The sequence below is a fragment of the Taudactylus pleione genome, unplaced genomic scaffold, assembly GCF_031769625.1.
Source record: "Taudactylus pleione unplaced genomic scaffold, aTauple2 ptg000652l, whole genome shotgun sequence".
Classification (NCBI taxonomy): domain Eukaryota; kingdom Metazoa; phylum Chordata; class Amphibia; order Anura; family Myobatrachidae; genus Taudactylus; species Taudactylus pleione.
In genome coordinates this window covers 2,442,229-2,463,767 of record NW_028285054.1, presented here as the reverse complement: position 1 = coordinate 2,463,767, position 21,539 = coordinate 2,442,229, and the positions used below count along the sequence as shown (strand labels likewise).

General features: G+C 38.2%; 17 non-coding genes across 17 annotated transcripts; all 17 read right to left on the bottom strand.

Moving 5' to 3' along the window:
• Positions 1–888: 888 nt before the first annotated feature.
• LOC148478512 (signal recognition particle RNA) lies at positions 889–1,188 on the bottom strand. The gene has a single exon (XR_015872116.1).
• Positions 1,189–2,120: 932 nt separating this feature from the next.
• On the bottom strand, positions 2,121–2,420 carry LOC148478511 (signal recognition particle RNA). Its single transcript, XR_015872115.1, has one exon.
• A 932-nt stretch (positions 2,421–3,352) lies between these two features.
• LOC148478510 (signal recognition particle RNA) lies at positions 3,353–3,652 on the bottom strand. Its single transcript, XR_015872184.1, has one exon.
• A 933-nt stretch (positions 3,653–4,585) lies between these two features.
• Positions 4,586–4,885, bottom strand: LOC148478509 (signal recognition particle RNA). The gene has a single exon (XR_015872114.1).
• A 932-nt stretch (positions 4,886–5,817) lies between these two features.
• On the bottom strand, positions 5,818–6,117 carry LOC148478508 (signal recognition particle RNA). Its single transcript, XR_015872104.1, has one exon.
• A 933-nt stretch (positions 6,118–7,050) lies between these two features.
• Positions 7,051–7,350, bottom strand: LOC148478507 (signal recognition particle RNA). Its single transcript, XR_015872229.1, has one exon.
• A 932-nt stretch (positions 7,351–8,282) lies between these two features.
• Positions 8,283–8,582, bottom strand: LOC148478506 (signal recognition particle RNA). The gene has a single exon (XR_015872113.1).
• Positions 8,583–9,514: 932 nt separating this feature from the next.
• LOC148478505 (signal recognition particle RNA) lies at positions 9,515–9,814 on the bottom strand. The gene has a single exon (XR_015872226.1).
• A 932-nt stretch (positions 9,815–10,746) lies between these two features.
• On the bottom strand, positions 10,747–11,046 carry LOC148478504 (signal recognition particle RNA). The gene has a single exon (XR_015872103.1).
• Positions 11,047–11,979: 933 nt separating this feature from the next.
• On the bottom strand, positions 11,980–12,279 carry LOC148478503 (signal recognition particle RNA). The gene has a single exon (XR_015872228.1).
• Positions 12,280–13,211: 932 nt separating this feature from the next.
• Positions 13,212–13,511, bottom strand: LOC148478502 (signal recognition particle RNA). The gene has a single exon (XR_015872112.1).
• A 932-nt stretch (positions 13,512–14,443) lies between these two features.
• LOC148478501 (signal recognition particle RNA) lies at positions 14,444–14,743 on the bottom strand. The gene has a single exon (XR_015872225.1).
• A 932-nt stretch (positions 14,744–15,675) lies between these two features.
• Positions 15,676–15,975, bottom strand: LOC148478500 (signal recognition particle RNA). Its single transcript, XR_015872102.1, has one exon.
• Positions 15,976–16,908: 933 nt separating this feature from the next.
• Positions 16,909–17,208, bottom strand: LOC148478499 (signal recognition particle RNA). The gene has a single exon (XR_015872111.1).
• Positions 17,209–18,140: 932 nt separating this feature from the next.
• Positions 18,141–18,440, bottom strand: LOC148478498 (signal recognition particle RNA). The gene has a single exon (XR_015872101.1).
• A 933-nt stretch (positions 18,441–19,373) lies between these two features.
• LOC148478497 (signal recognition particle RNA) lies at positions 19,374–19,673 on the bottom strand. Its single transcript, XR_015872155.1, has one exon.
• Positions 19,674–20,605: 932 nt separating this feature from the next.
• Positions 20,606–20,905, bottom strand: LOC148478496 (signal recognition particle RNA). The gene has a single exon (XR_015872110.1).
• Positions 20,906–21,539: the final 634 nt, after the last annotated feature.

Here is a 21,539-nt window from a genome sequence, read left to right as displayed (position 1 = left end):
ATGTAATTACAATGAGAAAAACAGCTTATCAATGCTATCTACTGGCCATTACTATAACTACATCCTTTATATTTTAATGGCCAATGGCTTATTTAGATTTTGTATAGCCTTTTGCATTATGAGTGAATACTCTGCCTAAATATAAATGTGCACTGCTCATGCCACTGTGACCAACAATCGCTCATCCATTAATTTTACTGGTATATATTTTTTTAAAGCTTATTCCACTATCTAACTCTTGCTTTGTGCTATTCCGCTCACCTCTATCCCTCTCCTCACATCATTGCCTCTATCCCCATCCACATATCTCACTCCAACCACATCACATGCAAAACATCCCTAACTAACATGATTTCACTGGTTGGTAAGTCACTGATGCCCACAAGAAAAACAGCACCCATGTCTCCTTAAATACTCTGTGCAGAAGTAATTATTTTGATGATCTGATGGGACATGTGCATGAAGCTGGAGCCATAAAAGTGGTAAATGTGCGAGTATGGGACCAGCCTACAGAATTCTAGTAGAATATTTATATTTCATCTTACTGGACATTATATAATAACAGTATTATGTTCATGGGCAAATGATAAAAAAACTTTATTTAAATAGTAACTGTGTAGTTAGCAACAAATGGGTTACCGTATATAGTCAGTGGGAAATGGGTAACTTTAATGTTCATCATTATTTTTGCTTACAAAATGATGCACATCATCTAAGAATGACAGTTCTGAAAAAAAAAATACTCAATAATATAAAACAAGAAAACTTACAGTAATGATACAATGGAGCTGTGTTGTTCATGCTGCTCTATATACAAATTATAATAAATATTTTTTACCACTCTGGTATCAAATTATCATAAAAATTAATGAGTAAAACAACATAATAAAGAAACTGTGTTGTGCTTTGTTGTCCAGGCTGCTCTACACTGGCTATTCACAGGTGCAATCCCACTACTGATAAGCACAGGGGGTTTGACCTGCTCTGTTTCCAACCTGGGCCGGTTCACCTCTTTTTAAGCAACCTGGTAGCTCTGAGCTCCCCCAGAGTCACCATATTGACGTTGAACTTAGTGTGGACACCCAATCAACATAGCTCAATGGGGACCAGAACACCTGGACTCAAACACTCCTCCAGCCTCAGCCTCCCAAGTAACTGGGATTACAGACACACACCACAGTGCCCGGCAATGAAAACAGCCTGCTCTCTAACATAGGAATCTCTCTCAGTGTGATGTCATTACAATGAGAAAAACAGCTTATCAAAGCCATCTACTGGCCATTACTATAACTACATCCTTTATATTTTAATGGCCAATGGCTTATTTAGATTTTGTATAGCCTTTTGCATTATGAGCGAATACTCTGCCTAAATATAAATGTGCACAGCTCATGCCACTGTGCCCCACAATCGCTCATCCATTAGTTTTACTGGTATATATTTTTTAAAGCTTATTCCACTATCTAACTCTTGCTTTGTGCTATTCCACTCACCTCTATCCCTCTCCTCACATCATTGCCTCTATCCCCATCCACATATCTCACTCCAACCACATCACATGCAAAACATCCCTAACTAACATGATTTCACTAGTTGGTAAGTCACTGATGCCCACAAGAAAAACAGCACCCATGTCTCCTTAAATACTCTGTGCAGAAGTCATTATTTTGATGATCTGATGGGACATGTGCATGATGCTGGAGCCATAAAAGTGGTAAATGTGCGAGTATGGGACCAGCCTACAGAATTCTAGTAGAATATTTATATTTCATCATACTGGACATTATATAATAACAGTATTATGTTCATGGGCAAATGATAAAAAAACTTTATTTAAATAGTAACTGTGTAGTTAGCAACAAATGGGTTACTGTATATAGTCAGTGGGAAATGGGTAACTTTAATGTTCATCACTATTTTTGCTTACAAAATGATGCACATCATCTAAGAATGACAGTTCTGAAAAAAAAAATACTCAATAATATAAAACAAGAAAACTTACAGTAATGATACAATGGAGCTGTGTTGTTCATGCTGCTCTATATACAAATTATAATAAATATTTTTTACCACTCTGGTATCAAATTATCATAAAAATTAATGAGTAAAACAACATAATAAAGAAACTGTGTTGTGCTTTGTTGTCCAGGCTGCTCTACACTGGCTATTCACAGGTGCAATCCCACTACTGATAAGCACAGGGGGTTTGACCTGCTCTGTTTCCAACCTGGGCCGGTTCACCTCTTTTTAAGCAACCTGGTAGCTCTGAGCTCCCCCAGAGTCACCATATTGACGTTGAACTTAGTGTGGACACCCAATCAACATAGCTCAATGGGGACCAGAACACCTGGACTCAAACACTCCTCCAGCCTCAGCCTCCCAAGTAACTGGGATTACAGACACACACCACAGTGCCCGGCAATGAAAACAGCCTGCTCTCTAACATAGGAATCTCTCTCAGTGTGATGTCATTACAATGAGAAAAACAGCTTATCAAAGCCATCTACTGGCCATTACTATAACTACATCCTTTATATTTTAATGGCCAATGGCTTATTTAGATTTTGTATAGCCTTTTGCATTATGAGCGAATACTCTGCCTAAATATAAATGTGCACAGCTCATGCCACTGTGCCCCACAATCGCTCATCCATTAGTTTTACTGGTATATATTTTTTAAAGCTTATTCCACTATCTAACTCTTGCTTTGTGCTATTCCACTCACCTCTATCCCTCTCCTCACATCATTGCCTCTATCCCCATCCACATATCTCACTCCAACCACATCACATGCAAAACATCCCTAACTAACATGATTTCACTAGTTGGTAAGTCACTGATGCCCACAAGAAAAACAGCACCCATGTCTCCTTAAATACTCTGTGCAGAAGTCATTATTTTGATGATCTGATGGGACATGTGCATGATGCTGGAGCCATAAAAGTGGTAAATGTGCGAGTATGGGACCAGCCTACAGAATTCTAGTAGAATATTTATATTTCATCATACTGGACATTATATAATAACAGTATTATGTTCATGGGCAAATGATAAAAAAACTTTATTTAAATAGTAACTGTGTAGTTAGCAACAAATGGGTTACTGTATATAGTCAGTGGGAAATGGGTAACTTTAATGTTCATCACTATTTTTGCTTACAAAATGATGCACATCATCTAAGAATGACAGTTCTGAAAAAAAAAATACTCAATAAAATAACACAAGAAAACTTACAGTAATGATACAATGGAGCTGTGTTGTTCATACTGCTCTATATACAAATTATAATAAATATTTTTTACCACTCTGGTATCAAATTATCATAAAAATTAATGAGTAAAACAACATAATAAAGAAACTGTGTTGTGCTTTGTTGTCCAGGCTGCTCTACACTGGCTATTCACAGGTGCAATCCCACTACTGATAAGCACAGGGGGTTTGACCTGCTCTGTTTCCAACCTGGGCCGGGTCACCTCTTTTTAAGCAACCTGGTAGCTCTGAGCTCCCCCAGAGTCACCATATTGATGCTGAACTTAGTGTGGACACCCAATCAACATAGCTCAATAGGGACCAGAACTTCTGGACTCAAACACTCCTCCAGCCTCAGCCTCCCAAGTAACTGGGATTACAGACACACACCACAGTGCCCAGCAATGAAAACAGCCTGCTCTCTAACATAGGAATCTCTCTCAGTGTGATGTCATTACAATGAGAAAAACAGCTTATCAATGCCATCTACTGGCCATTACTATAACTACATCCTTTATATTTTAATGGCCAATGGCTTATTTAGATTTTGTATAGCCTTTTGCATTATGAGCGAATACTCTGCCTAAATATAAATGTGCACAGCTCATGCCACTGTGCCCCACAATCGCTCATCCATTAGTTTTACTGGTATATATTTTTTAAAGCTTATTCCACTATCTAACTCTTGCTTTGTGCTATTCCACTCACCTCTATCCCTCTCCTCACATCATTGCCTCTATCCCCATCCACATATCTCACTCCAACCACATCACATGCAAAACATCCCTAACTAACATGATTTCACTGGTTGGTAAGTCACTGATGCCCACAAGAAAAACAGCACCCATGTCTCCTTAAATACTCTGTGCAGAAGTCATTATTTTGATGATCTGATGGGACATGTGCATGAAGCTGGAGCCATAAAAGTGGTAAATGTGCGAGTATGGGACCAGCCTACAGAATTCTAGTAGAATATTTATATTTCATCATACTGGACATTATATAATAACAGTATTATGTTCATGGGCAAATGATAAAAAAAACTTTATTTAAATAGTAACTGTGTAGTTAGCAACAAATGGGTTACTGTATATAGTCAGTGGGAAATGGGTAACTTTAATGTTCATCATTATTTTTGCTTACAAAATGATGCACATCATCTAAGAATGACAGTTCTGAAAAAAAAAATACTCAATAATATAAAACAAGAAAACTTACAGTAATGATACAAAGGAGCTGTGTTGTTCATGCTGCTCTATATACAAATTATAATAAATATTTTTTACCACTCTGGTATCAAATTATCATAAAAATTAATGAGTAAAACAACATAATAAAGAAACTGTGTTGTGCTTTGTTGTCCAGGCTGCTCTACACTGGCTATTCACAGGTGCAATCCCACTACTGATAAGCACAGGGGGTTTGACCTGCTCTGTTTCCAACCTGGGCCGGTTCACCTCTTTTTAAGCAACCTGGTAGCTCTGAGCTCCCCCAGAGTCACCATATTGACGTTGAACTTAGTGTGGACACCCAATCAACATAGCTCAATGGGGACCAGAACACCTGGACTCAAACACTCCTCCAGCCTCAGCCTCCCAAGTAACTGGGATTACAGACACACACCACAGTGCCCGGCAATGAAAACAGCCTGCTCTCTAACATAGGAATCTCTCTCAGTGTGATGTCATTACAATGAGAAAAACAGCTTATCAATGCCATCTACTGGCCATTACTATAACTACATCCTTTATATTTTAATGGCCAATGGCTTATTTAGATTTTGTATAGCCTTTTGCATTATGAGCGAATACTCTGCCTAAATATAAATGTGCACAGCTCATGCCACTGTGCCCCACAATCGCTCATCCATTAGTTTTACTGGTATATATTTTTTAAAGCTTATTCCACTATCTAACTCTTGCTTTGTGCTATTCCACTCACCTCTATCCCTCTCCTCACATCATTGCCTCTATCCCCATCCACATATCTCACTCCAACCACATCACATGCAAAACATCCCTAACTAACATGATTTCACTGGTTGGTAAGTCACTGATGCCCACAAGAAAAACAGCACCCATGTCTCCTTAAATACTCTGTGCAGAAGTCATTATTTTGATGATCTGATGGGACAAGTGCATGAAGCTGGAGCCATAAAAGTGGTAAATGTGCGAGTATGGGACCAGCCTACAGAATTCTAGTAGAATATTTATATTTCATCATAATGGACATTATATAATAACAGTATTATGTTCATGGGCAAATGATAAAAAAACTTTATTTAAATAGTAACTGTGTAGTTAGCAACAAATGGGTTACTGTATATAGTCAGTGGGAAATGGGTAACTTTAATGTTCATCATTATTTTTGCTTACAAAATGATGCACATCATCTAAGAATGACAGTTCTGAAAAAAAAAAAACTCAATAATATAAAACAAGAAAACTTACAGTAATGATACAATGGAGCTGTGTTGTTCATGCTGCTCTATATACAAATTATAATAAATATTTTTTACCACTCTGGTATCAAATTATCATAAAAATTAATGAGTAAAACAACATAATAAAGAAACTGTGTTGTGCTTTGTTGTCCAGGCTGCTCTACACTGGCTATTCACAGGTGCAATCCCACTACTGATAAGCACAGGGGGTTTGACCTGCTCTGTTTCCAACCTGGGCCAGGTCACCTCTTTTTAAGCAACCTGGTAGCTCTGAGCTCCCCCAGAGTCACCATATTGACGCTGAACATAGTGTGGACACCCAATCAACATAGCTCAATGGGGACCAGAACACCTGGACTCAAACACTCCTCCAGCCTCAGCCTCCCAAGTAACTGGGATTACAGACACACACCACAGTGCCCGGCAACAAAAACAGCCTGCTCTCTAACATAGGAATCTCTCTCAGTGTGATGTAATTACAATGAGAAAAACAGCTTATCAATGCTATCTACTGGCCATTACTATAACTACATCCTTTATATTTTAATGGCCAATGGCTTATTTAGATTTTGTATAGCCTTTTGCATTATGAGTGAATACTCTGCCTAAATATAAATGTGCACAGCTCATGCCACTGTGACCAACAATCGCTCATCCATTAATTTTACTGGTATATATTTTTTTAAAGCTTATTCCACTATCTAACTCTTGCTTTGTGCTATTCCGCTCACCTCTATCCCTCTCCTCACATCATTGCCTCTATCCCCATCCACATATCTCACTCCAACCACATCACATGCAAAACATCCCTAACTAACATGATTTCACTGGTTGGTAAGTCACTGATGCCCACAAGAAAAACAGCACCCATGTCTCCTTAAATACTCTGTGCAGAAGTAATTATTTTGATGATCTGATGGGACATGTGCATGAAGCTGGAGCCATAAAAGTGGTAAATGTGCGAGTATGGGACCAGCCTACAGAATTCTAGTAGAATATTTATATTTCATCTTACTGGACATTATATAATAACAGTATTATGTTCATGGGCAAATGATAAAAAAACTTTATTTAAATAGTAACTGTGTAGTTAGCAACAAATGGGTTACCGTATATAGTCAGTGGGAAATGGGTAACTTTAATGTTCATCATTATTTTTGCTTACAAAATGATGCACATCATCTAAGAATGACAGTTCTGAAAAAAAAAATACTCAATAATATAAAACAAGAAAACTTACAGTAATGATACAATGGAGCTGTGTTGTTCATGCTGCTCTATATACAAATTATAATAAATATTTTTTACCACTCTGGTATCAAATTATCATAAAAATTAATGAGTAAAACAACATAATAAAGAAACTGTGTTGTGCTTTGTTGTCCAGGCTGCTCTACACTGGCTATTCACAGGTGCAATCCCACTACTGATAAGCACAGGGGGTTTGACCTGCTCTGTTTCCAACCTGGGCCGGGTCACCTCTTTTTAAGCAACCTGGTAGCTCTGAGCTCCCCCAGAGTCACCATATTGACGTTGAACTTAGTGTGGACACCCAATCAACATAGCTCAATGAGGACCAGAACATCTGGACTCAAACACTCCTCCAGCCTCAGCCTCCCAAGTAACTGGGATTACAGACACACACCACAGTGCCCGGCAATGAAAACAGCCTGCTCTCTAACATAGGAATCTCTCTCAGTGTGATGTCATTACAATGAGAAAAACAGCTTATCAAAGCCATCTACTGGCCATTACTATAACTACATCCTTTATATTTTAATGGCCAATGGCTTATTTAGATTTTGTATAGCCTTTTGCATTATGAGCGAATACTCTGCCTAAATATAAATGTGCACAGCTCATGCCACTGTGCCCCACAATCGCTCATCCATTAGTTTTACTGGTATATATTTTTTAAAGCTTATTCCACTATCTAACTCTTGCTTTGTGCTATTCCACTCACCTCTATCCCTCTCCTCACATCATTGCCTCTATCCCCATCCACATATCTCACTCCAACCACATCACATGCAAAACATCCCTAACTAACATGATTTCACTAGTTGGTAAGTCACTGATGCCCACAAGAAAAACAGCACCCATGTCTCCTTAAATACTCTGTGCAGAAGTCATTATTTTGATGATCTGATGGGACATGTGCATGATGCTGGAGCCATAAAAGTGGTAAATGTGCGAGTATGGGACCAGCCTACAGAATTCTAGTAGAATATTTATATTTCATCATACTGGACATTATATAATAACAGTATTATGTTCATGGGCAAATGATAAAAAAACTTTATTTAAATAGTAACTGTGTAGTTAGCAACAAATGGGTTACTGTATATAGTCAGTGGGAAATGGGTAACTTTAATGTTCATCACTATTTTTGCTTACAAAATGATGCACATCATCTAAGAATGACAGTTCTGAAAAAAAAAATACTCAATAATATAAAACAAGAAAACTTACAGTAATGATACAATGGAGCTGTGTTGTTCATGCTGCTCTATATACAAATTATAATAAATATTTTTTACCACTCTGGTATCAAATTATCATAAAAATTAATGAGTAAAACAACATAATAAAGAAACTGTGTTGTGCTTTGTTGTCCAGGCTGCTCTACACTGGCTATTCACAGGTGCAATCCCACTACTGATAAGCACAGGGGGTTTGACCTGCTCTGTTTCCAACCTGGGCCGGTTCACCTCTTTTTAAGCAACCTGGTAGCTCTGAGCTCCCCCAGAGTCACCATATTGACGTTGAACTTAGTGTGGACACCCAATCAACATAGCTCAATGGGGACCAGAACACCTGGACTCAAACACTCCTCCAGCCTCAGCCTCCCAAGTAACTGGGATTACAGACACACACCACAGTGCCCGGCAATGAAAACAGCCTGCTCTCTAACATAGGAATCTCTCTCAGTGTGATGTCATTACAATGAGAAAAACAGCTTATCAAAGCCATCTACTGGCCATTACTATAACTACATCCTTTATATTTTAATGGCCAATGGCTTATTTAGATTTTGTATAGCCTTTTGCATTATGAGCGAATACTCTGCCTAAATATAAATGTGCACAGCTCATGCCACTGTGCCCCACAATCGCTCATCCATTAGTTTTACTGGTATATATTTTTTAAAGCTTATTCCACTATCTAACTCTTGCTTTGTGCTATTCCACTCACCTCTATCCCTCTCCTCACATCATTGCCTCTATCCCCATCCACATATCTCACTCCAACCACATCACATGCAAAACATCCCTAACTAACATGATTTCACTAGTTGGTAAGTCACTGATGCCCACAAGAAAAACAGCACCCATGTCTCCTTAAATACTCTGTGCAGAAGTCATTATTTTGATGATCTGATGGGACATGTGCATGATGCTGGAGCCATAAAAGTGGTAAATGTGCGAGTATGGGACCAGCCTACAGAATTCTAGTAGAATATTTATATTTCATCATACTGGACATTATATAATAACAGTATTATGTTCATGGGCAAATGATAAAAAAACTTTATTTAAATAGTAACTGTGTAGTTAGCAACAAATGGGTTACTGTATATAGTCAGTGGGAAATGGGTAACTTTAATGTTCATCACTATTTTTGCTTACAAAATGATGCACATCATCTAAGAATGACAGTTCTGAAAAAAAAAATACTCAATAAAATAACACAAGAAAACTTACAGTAATGATACAATGGAGCTGTGTTGTTCATACTGCTCTATATACAAATTATAATAAATATTTTTTACCACTCTGGTATCAAATTATCATAAAAATTAATGAGTAAAACAACATAATAAAGAAACTGTGTTGTGCTTTGTTGTCCAGGCTGCTCTACACTGGCTATTCACAGGTGCAATCCCACTACTGATAAGCACAGGGGGTTTGACCTGCTCTGTTTCCAACCTGGGCAGGGTCACCTCTTTTTAAGCAACCTGGTAGCTCTGAGCTCCCCCAGAGTCACCATATTGATGCTGAACTTAGTGTGGACACCCAATCAACATAGCTCAATAGGGACCAGAACTTCTGGACTCAAACACTCCTCCAGCCTCAGCCTCCCAAGTAACTGGGATTACAGACACACACCACAGTGCCCGGCAATGAAAACAGCCTGCTCTCTAACATAGGAATCTCTCTCAGTGTGATGTCATTACAATGAGAAAAACAGCTTATCAATGCCATCTACTGGCCATTACTATAACTACATCCTTTATATTTTAATGGCCAATGGCTTATTTAGATTTTGTATAGCCTTTTGCATTATGAGCGAATACTCTGCCTAAATATAAATGTGCACAGCTCATGCCACTGTGCCCCACAATCGCTCATCCATTAGTTTTACTGGTATATATTTTTTAAAGCTTATTCCACTATCTAACTCTTGCTTTGTGCTATTCCACTCACCTCTATCCCTCTCCTCACATCATTGCCTCTATCCCCATCCACATATCTCACTCCAACCACATCACATGCAAAACATCCCTAACTAACATGATTTCACTGGTTGGTAAGTCACTGATGCCCACAAGAAAAACAGCACCCATGTCTCCTTAAATACTCTGTGCAGAAGTCATTATTTTGATGATCTGATGGGACAAGTGCATGAAGCTGGAGCCATAAAAGTGGTAAATGTGCGAGTATGGGACCAGCCTACAGAATTCTAGTAGAATATTTATATTTCATCATAATGGACATTATATAATAACAGTATTATGTTCATGGGCAAATGATAAAAAAACTTTATTTAAATAGTAACTGTGTAGTTAGCAACAAATGGGTTACTGTATATAGTCAGTGGGAAATGGGTAACTTTAATGTTCATCATTATTTTTGCTTACAAAATGATGCACATCATCTAAGAATGACAGTTCTGAAAAAAAAAAAACTCAATAATATAAAACAAGAAAACTTACAGTAATGATACAATGGAGCTGTGTTGTTCATGCTGCTCTATATACAAATTATAATAAATATTTTTTACCACTCTGGTATCAAATTATCATAAAAATTAATGAGTAAAACAACATAATAAAGAAACTGTGTTGTGCTTTGTTGTCCAGGCTGCTCTACACTGGCTATTCACAGGTGCAATCCCACTACTGATAAGCACAGGGGGTTTGACCTGCTCTGTTTCCAACCTGGGCCAGGTCACCTCTTTTTAAGCAACCTGGTAGCTCTGAGCTCCCCCAGAGTCACCATATTGACGCTGAACATAGTGTGGACACCCAATCAACATAGCTCAATGGGGACCAGAACACCTGGACTCAAACACTCCTCCAGCCTCAGCCTCCCAAGTAACTGGGATTACAGACACACACCACAGTGCCCGGCAACAAAAACAGCCTGCTCTCTAACATAGGAATCTCTCTCAGTGTGATGTAATTACAATGAGAAAAACAGCTTATCAATGCTATCTACTGGCCATTACTATAACTACATCCTTTATATTTTAATGGCCAATGGCTTATTTAGATTTTGTATAGCCTTTTGCATTATGAGTGAATACTCTGCCTAAATATAAATGTGCACAGCTCATGCCACTGTGACCAACAATCGCTCATCCATTAATTTTACTGGTATATATTTTTTTAAAGCTTATTCCACTATCTAACTCTTGCTTTGTGCTATTCCGCTCACCTCTATCCCTCTCCTCACATCATTGCCTCTATCCCCATCCACATATCTCACTCCAACCACATCACATGCAAAACATCCCTAACTAACATGATTTCACTGGTTGGTAAGTCACTGATGCCCACAAGAAAAACAGCACCCATGTCTCCTTAAATACTCTGTGCAGAAGTAATTATTTTGATGATCTGATGGGACATGTGCATGAAGCTGGAGCCATAAAAGTGGTAAATGTGCGAGTATGGGACCAGCCTACAGAATTCTAGTAGAATATTTATATTTCATCTTACTGGACATTATATAATAACAGTATTATGTTCATGGGCAAATGATAAAAAAACTTTATTTAAATAGTAACTGTGTAGTTAGCAACAAATGGGTTACCGTATATAGTCAGTGGGAAATGGGTAACTTTAATGTTCATCATTATTTTTGCTTACAAAATGATGCACATCATCTAAGAATGACAGTTCTGAAAAAAAAAATACTCAATAATATAAAACAAGAAAACTTACAGTAATGATACAATGGAGCTGTGTTGTTCATGCTGCTCTATATACAAATTATAATAAATATTTTTTACCACTCTGGTATCAAATTATCATAAAAATTAATGAGTAAAACAACATAATAAAGAAACTGTGTTGTGCTTTGTTGTCCAGGCTGCTCTACACTGGCTATTCACAGGTGCAATCCCACTACTGATAAGCACAGGGGGTTTGACCTGCTCTGTTTCCAACCTGGGCCGGGTCACCTCTTTTTAAGCAACCTGGTAGCTCTGAGCTCCCCCAGAGTCACCATATTGACGTTGAACTTAGTGTGGACACCCAATCAACATAGCTCAATGAGGACCAGAACATCTGGACTCAAACACTCCTCCAGCCTCAGCCTCCCAAGTAACTGGGATTACAGACACACACCACAGTGCCCGGCAATGAAAACAGCCTGCTCTCTAACATAGGAATCTCTCTCAGTGTGATGTCATTACAATGAGAAAAACAGCTTATCAAAGCCATCTACTGGCCATTACTATAACTACATCCTTTATATTTTAATGGCCAATGGCTTATTTAGATTTTGTATAGCCTTTTGCATTATGAGCGAATACTCTGCCTAAATATAAATGTGCACAGCTCATGCCACTGTGCCCCACAATCGCTCATCCATTAGTTTTACTGGTATATATTTTTTAAAGCTTATTCCACTATCTAACTCTTGCTTTGTGCTATTCCACTCACCTCTATCCCTCTCCTCACATCATTGCCTCTATCCCCATCCACATATCTCACTCCAACCACATCACATGCAAAACATCCCTAACTAACATGATTTCACTAGTTGGTAAGTCACTGATGCCCACAAGAAAAACAGCACCCATGTCTCCTTAAATACTCTGTGCAGAAGTCATTATTTTGATGATCTGATGGGACATGTGCATGATGCTGGAGCCATAAAAGTGGTAAATGTGCGAGTATGGGACCAGCCTACAGAATTCTAGTAGAATATTTATATTTCATCATACTGGACATTATATAATAACAGTATTATGTTCATGGGCAAATGATAAAAAAACTTTATTTAAATAGTAACTGTGTAGTTAGCAACAAATGGGTTACTGTATATAGTCAGTGGGAAATGGGTAACTTTAATGTTCATCACTATTTTTGCTTACAAAATGATGCACATCATCTAAGAATGACAGTTCTGAAAAAAAAAATACTCAATAATATAAAACAAGAAAACTTACAGTAATGATACAATGGAGCTGTGTTGTTCATGCTGCTCTATATACAAATTATAATAAATATTTTTTACCACTCTGGTATCAAATTATCATAAAAATTAATGAGTAAAACAACATAATAAAGAAACTGTGTTGTGCTTTGTTGTCCAGGCTGCTCTACACTGGCTATTCACAGGTGCAATCCCACTACTGATAAGCACAGGGGGTTTGACCTGCTCTGTTTCCAACCTGGGCCGGTTCACCTCTTTTTAAGCAACCTGGTAGCTCTGAGCTCCCCCAGAGTCACCATATTGACGTTGAACTTAGTGTGGACACCCAATCAACATAGCTCAATGGGGACCAGAACACCTGGACTCAAACACTCCTCCAGCCTCAGCCTCCCAAGTAACTGGGATTACAGACACACACCACAGTGCCCGGCAATGAAAACAGCCTGCTCTCTAACATAGGAATCTCTCTCAGTGTGATGTCATTACAATGAGAAAAACAGCTTATCAAAGCCATCTACTGGCCATTACTATAACTACATCCTTTATATTTTAATGGCCAATGGCTTATTTAGATTTTGTATAGCCTTTTGCATTATGAGCGAATACTCTGCCTAAATATAAATGTGCACAGCTCATGCCACTGTGCCCCACAATCGCTCATCCATTAGTTTTACTGGTATATATTTTTTAAAGCTTATTCCACTATCTAACTCTTGCTTTGTGCTATTCCACTCACCTCTATCCCTCTCCTCACATCATTGCCTCTATCCCCATCCACATATCTCACTCCAACCACATCACATGCAAAACATCCCTAACTAACATGATTTCACTAGTTGGTAAGTCACTGATGCCCACAAGAAAAACAGCACCCATGTCTCCTTAAATACTCTGTGCAGAAGTCATTATTTTGATGATCTGATGGGACATGTGCATGATGCTGGAGCCATAAAAGTGGTAAATGTGCGAGTATGGGACCAGCCTACAGAATTCTAGTAGAATATTTATATTTCATCATACTGGACATTATATAATAACAGTATTATGTTCATGGGCAAATGATAAAAAAACTTTATTTAAATAGTAACTGTGTAGTTAGCAACAAATGGGTTACTGTATATAGTCAGTGGGAAATGGGTAACTTTAATGTTCATCACTATTTTTGCTTACAAAATGATGCACATCATCTAAGAATGACAGTTCTGAAAAAAAAAATACTCAATAAAATAACACAAGAAAACTTACAGTAATGATACAATGGAGCTGTGTTGTTCATACTGCTCTATATACAAATTATAATAAATATTTTTTACCACTCTGGTATCAAATTATCATAAAAATTAATGAGTAAAACAACATAATAAAGAAACTGTGTTGTGCTTTGTTGTCCAGGCTGCTCTACACTGGCTATTCACAGGTGCAATCCCACTACTGATAAGCACAGGGGGTTTGACCTGCTCTGTTTCCAACCTGGGCAGGGTCACCTCTTTTTAAGCAACCTGGTAGCTCTGAGCTCCCCCAGAGTCACCATATTGATGCTGAACTTAGTGTGGACACCCAATCAACATAGCTCAATAGGGACCAGAACTTCTGGACTCAAACACTCCTCCAGCCTCAGCCTCCCAAGTAACTGGGATTACAGACACACACCACAGTGCCCGGCAATGAAAACAGCCTGCTCTCTAACATAGGAATCTCTCTCAGTGTGATGTCATTACAATGAGAAAAACAGCTTATCAATGCCATCTACTGGCCATTACTATAACTACATCCTTTATATTTTAATGGCCAATGGCTTATTTAGATTTTGTATAGCCTTTTGCATTATGAGCGAATACTCTGCCTAAATATAAATGTGCACAGCTCATGCCACTGTGCCCCACAATCGCTCATCCATTAGTTTTACTGGTATATATTTTTTAAAGCTTATTCCACTATCTAACTCTTGCTTTGTGCTATTCCACTCACCTCTATCCCTCTCCTCACATCATTGCCTCTATCCCCATCCACATATCTCACTCCAACCACATCACATGCAAAACATCCCTAACTAACATGATTTCACTGGTTGGTAAGTCACTGATGCCCACAAGAAAAACAGCACCCATGTCTCCTTAAATACTCTGTGCAGAAGTCATTATTTTGATGATCTGATGGGACAAGTGCATGAAGCTGGAGCCATAAAAGTGGTAAATGTGCGAGTATGGGACCAGCCTACAGAATTCTAGTAGAATATTTATATTTCATCATAATGGACATTATATAATAACAGTATTATGTTCATGGGCAAATGATAAAAAAACTTTATTTAAATAGTAACTGTGTAGTTAGCAACAAATGGGTTACTGTATATAGTCAGTGGGAAATGGGTAACTTTAATGTTCATCATTATTTTTGCTTACAAAATGATGCACATCATCTAAGAATGACAGTTCTGAAAAAAAAAAAACTCAATAATATAAAACAAGAAAACTTACAGTAATGATACAATGGAGCTGTGTTGTTCATGCTGCTCTATATACAAATTATAATAAATATTTTTTACCACTCTGGTATCAAATTATCATAAAAATTAATGAGTAAAACAACATAATAAAGAAACTGTGTTGTGCTTTGTTGTCCAGGCTGCTCTACACTGGCTATTCACAGGTGCAATCCCACTACTGATAAGCACAGGGGGTTTGACCTGCTCTGTTTCCAACCTGGGCCAGGTCACCTCTTTTTAAGCAACCTGGTAGCTCTGAGCTCCCCCAGAGTCACCATATTGACGCTGAACATAGTGTGGACACCCAATCAACATAGCTCAATGGGGACCAGAACACCTGGACTCAAACACTCCTCCAGCCTCAGCCTCCCAAGTAACTGGGATTACAGACACACACCACAGTGCCCGGCAACAAAAACAGCCTGCTCTCTAACATAGGAATCTCTCTCAGTGTGATGTCATTACAATGAGAAAAACAGCTTATCAATGCCATCTACTGGCCATTACTATAACTACATCCTTTATATTTTAATGGCCAATGGCTTATTTAGATTTTGTATAGCCTTTTGCATTATGAGCGAATACTCTGCCTAAATATAAATGTGCACTGCTCATGCCACTGTGACCAACAATCGCTCATCCATTAATTTTACTGGTATATATTTTTTTAAAGCTTATTCCACTATCTAACTCTTGCTTTGTGCTATTCCGCTCACCTCTATCGCTCTCCTCACATCATTGCCTCTATCCCCATCCACATATCTCACTCCAACCACATCACATGCAAAACATCCCTAACTAACATGATTTCACTGGTTGGTAAGTCACTGATGCCCACAAGAAAAACAGCACCCATGTCTCCTTAAATACTCTGTGCAGAAGTCATTATTTTGATGATCTGATGGGACATGTGCATGAAGCTGGAGCCATAAAAGTGGTAAATGTGCGAGTATGGGACCAGCCTACAGAATTCTAGTAGAATATTTATATTTCATCATACTGGACATTATATAATAACAGTATTATGTTCATGGGCAAATGATAAAAAAACTTTATTTAAATAGTAACTGTGTAGTTAGCAACAAATGGGTTACTGTATATAGTCAGTGGGAAATGGGTAACTTTAATGTTCATCATTATTTTTGCTTACAAAATGATGCACATCATCTAAGAATGACAGTTCTGAAAAAAAAAATACTCAATAATATAAAACAAGAAAACTTACAGTAATGATACAATGGAGCTGTGTTGTTCATGCTGCTCTATATACAAATTATAATAAATATTTTTTACCACTCTGGTATCAAATTATCATAAAAATTAATGAGTAAAACAACATAATAAAGAAACTGTGTTGTGCTTTGTTGTCCAGGCTGCTCTACACTGGCTATTCACAGGTGCAATCCCACTACTGATAAGCACAGGGGGTTTGACCTGCTCTGTTTCCAACCTGGGCCGGTTCACCTCTTTTTAAGCAACCTGGTAGCTCTGAGCTCCCCCAGAGTCACCATATTGACGTTGAACTTAGTGTGGACACCCAATCAACATAGCTCAATGGGGACCAGAACACCTGGACTCAAACACTCCTCCAGCCTCAGCCTCCCAAGTAACTGGGATTACAGACACACACCACAGTGCCCGGCAATGAAAACAGCCTGCTCTCTAACATAGGAATCTCTCTCAGTGTGATGTCATTACAATGAGAAAAACAGCTTATCAATGCCATCTACTGGCCATTACTATAACTACATCCTTTATATTTTAATGGCCAATGGCTTATTTAGATTTTGTATAGCCTTTTGCATTATGAGCGAATACTCTGCCTAAATATAAATGTGCACAGCTCATGCCACTGTGCCCCACAATCGCTCATCCATTAGTTTTACTGGTATATATTTTTTAAAGCTTATTCCACTATCTAACTCTTGCTTTGTGCTATTCCACTCACCTCTATCCCTCTCCTCACATCATTGCCTCTATCCCCATCCACATATCTCACTCCAACCACATCACATGCAAAACATCCCTAACTAACATGATTTCACTGGTTGGTAAGTCACTGATGCCCACAAGAAAAACAGCACCCATGTCTCCTTAAATACTCTGTGCAGAAGTCATTATTTTGATGATCTGATGGGACAAGTGCATGAAGCTGGAGCCATAAAAGTGGTAAATGTGCGAGTATGGGACCAGCCTACAGAATTCTAGTAGAATATTTATATTTCATCATAATGGACATTATATAATAACAGTATTATGTTCATGGGCAAATGATAAAAAAACTTTATTTAAATAGTAACTGTGTAGTTAGCAACAAATGGGTTACTGTATATAGTCAGTGGGAAATGGGTAACTTTAATGTTCATCATTATTTTTGCTTACAAAATGATGCACATCATCTAAGAATGACAGTTCTGAAAAAAAAAAAACTCAATAATATAAAACAAGAAAACTTACAGTAATGATACAATGGAGCTGTGTTGTTCATGCTGCTCTATATACAAATTATAATAAATATTTTTTACCACTCTGGTATCAAATTATCATAAAAATTAATGAGTAAAACAACATAATAAAGAAACTGTGTTGTGCTTTGTTGTCCAGGCTGCTCTACACTGGCTATTCACAGGTGCAATCCCACTACTGATAAGCACAGGGGGTTTGACCTGCTCTGTTTCCAACCTGGGCCAGGTCACCTCTTTTTAAGCAACCTGGTAGCTCTGAGCTCCCCCAGAGTCACCATATTGACGCTGAACATAGTGTGGACACCCAATCAACATAGCTCAATGGGGACCAGAACACCTGGACTCAAACACTCCTCCAGCCTCAGCCTCCCAAGTAACTGGGATTACAGACACACACCACAGTGCCCGGCAACAAAAACAGCCTGCTCTCTAACATAGGAATCTCTCTCAGTGTGATGTAATTACAATGAGAAAAACAGCTTATCAATGCTATCTACTGGCCATTACTATAACTACATCCTTTATATTTTAATGGCCAATGGCTTATTTAGATTTTGTATAGCCTTTTGCATTATGAGTGAATACTCTGCCTAAATATAAATGTGCACTGCTCATGCCACTGTGACCAACAATCGCTCATCCATTAATTTTACTGGTATATATTTTTTTAAAGCTTATTCCACTATCTAACTCTTGCTTTGTGCTATTCCGCTCACCTCTATCCCTCTCCTCACATCATTGCCTCTATCCCCATCCACATATCTCACTCCAACCACATCACATGCAAAACATCCCTAACTAACATGATTTCACTGGTTGGTAAGTCACTGATGCCCACAAGAAAAACAGCACCCATGTCTCCTTAAATACTCTGTGCAGAAGTAATTATTTTGATGATCTGATGGGACATGTGCATGAAGCTGGAGCCATAAAAGTGGTAAATGTGCGAGTATGGGACCAGCCTACAGAATTCTAGTAGAATATTTATATTTCATCTTACTGGACATTATATAATAACAGTATTATGTTCATGGGCAAATGATAAAAAAACTTTATTTAAATAGTAACTGTGTAGTTAGCAACAAATGGGTTACCGTATATAGTCAGTGGGAAATGGGTAACTTTAATGTTCATCATTATTTTTGCTTACAAATTGATGCACATCATCTAAGAATGACAGTTCTGAAAAAAAAAATACTCAATAATATAAAACAAGAAAACTTACAGTAATGATACAATGGAGCTGTGTTGTTCATGCTGCTCTATATACAAATTATAATAAATATTTTTTACCACTCTGGTATCAAATTATCATAAAAATTAATGAGTAAAACAACATAATAAAGAAACTGTGTTGTGCTTTGTTGTCCAGGCTGCTCTACACTGGCTATTCACAGGTGCAATCCCACTACTGATAAGCACAGGGGGTTTGACCTGCTCTGTTTCCAACCTGGGCCGGGTCACCTCTTTTTAAGCAACCTGGTAGCTCTGAGCTCCCCCAGAGTCACCATATTGACGTTGAACTTAGTGTGGACACCCAATCAACATAGCTCAATGAGGACCAGAACACCTGGACTCAAACACTCCTCCAGCCTCAGCCTCCCAAGTAACTGGGATTACAGACACACACCACAGTGCCCGGCAATGAAAACAGCCTGCTCTCTAACATAGGAATCTCTCTCAGTGTGATGTCATTACAATGAGAAAAACAGCTTATCAAAGCCATCTACTGGCCATTACTATAACTACATCCTTTATATTTTAATGGCCAATGGCTTATTTAGATTTTGTATAGCCTTTTGCATTATGAGCGAATACTCTGCCTAAATATAAATGTGCACAGCTCATGCCACTGTGCCCCACAATCGCTCATCCATTAGTTTTACTGGTATATATTTTTTAAAGCTTATTCCACTATCTAACTCTTGCTTTGTGCTATTCCACTCACCTCTATCCCTCTCCTCACATCATTGCCTCTATCCCCATCCACATATCTCACTCCAACCACATCACATGCAAAACATCCCTAACTAACATGATTTCACTAGTTGGTAAGTCACTGATGCCCACAAGAAAAACAGCACCCATGTCTCCTTAAATACTCTGTGCAGAAGTCATTATTTTGATGATCTGATGGGACATGTGCATGATGCTGGAGCCATAAAAGTGGTAAATGTGCGAGTATGGGACCAGCCTACAGAATTCTAGTAGAATATTTATATTTCATCATACTGGACATTATATAATAACAGTATTATGTTCATGGGCAAATGATAAAAAAACTTTATTTAAATAGTAACTGTGTAGTTAGCAACAAATGGGTTACTGTATATAGTCAGTGGGAAATGGGTAACTTTAATGTTCATCACTATTTTTGCTTACAAAATGATGCACATCATCTAAGAATGACAGTTCTGAAAAAAAAAATACTCAATAATATAAAACAAGAAAACTTACAGTAATGATACAATGGAGCTGTGTTGTTCATGCTGCTCTATATACAAATTATAATAAATATTTTTTACCACTCTGGTATCAAATTATCATAAAAATTAATGAGTAAAACAACATAATAAAGAAACTGTGTTGTGCTTTGTTGTCCAGGCTGCTCTACACTGGCTATTCACAGGTGCAATCCCACTACTGATAAGCACAGGGGGTTTGACCTGCTCTGTTTCCAACCTGGGCCGGTTCACCTCTTTTTAAGCAACCTGGTAGCTCTGAGCTCCCCCAGAGTCACCATATTGACGTTGAACTTAGTGTGGACACCCAATCAACATAGCTCAATGGGGACCAGAACACCTGGACTCAAACACTCCTCCAGCCTCAGCCTCCCAAGTAACTGGGATTACAGACACACACCACAGTGCCCGGCAATGAAAACAGCCTGCTCTCTAACATAGGAATCTCTCTCAGTGTGATGTCATTACAATGAGAAAAACAGCTTATCAAAGCCATCTACTGGCCATTACTATAACTACATCCTTTATATTTTAATGGCCAATGGCTTATTTAGATTTTGTATAGCCTTTTGCATTATGAGCGAATACTCTGCCTAAATATAAATGTGCACAGCTCATGCCACTGTGCCCCACAATCGCTCATCCATTAGTTTTACTGGTATATATTTTTTAAAGCTTATTCCACTATCTAACTCTTGCTTTGTGCTATTCCACTCACCTCTATCCCTCTCCTCACATCATTGCCTCTATCCCCATCCACATATCTCACTCCAACCACATCACATGCAAAACATCCCTAACTAACATGATTTCACTAGTTGGTAAGTCACTGATGCCCACAAGAAAAACAGCACCCATGTCTCCTTAAATACTCTGTGCAGAAGTCATTATTTTGATGATCTGATGGGACATGTGCATGATGCTGGAGCCATAAAAGTGGTAAATGTGCGAGTATGGGACCAGCCTACAGAATTCTAGTAGAATATTTATATTTCATCATACTGGACATTATATAATAACAGTATTATGTTCATGGGCAAATGATAA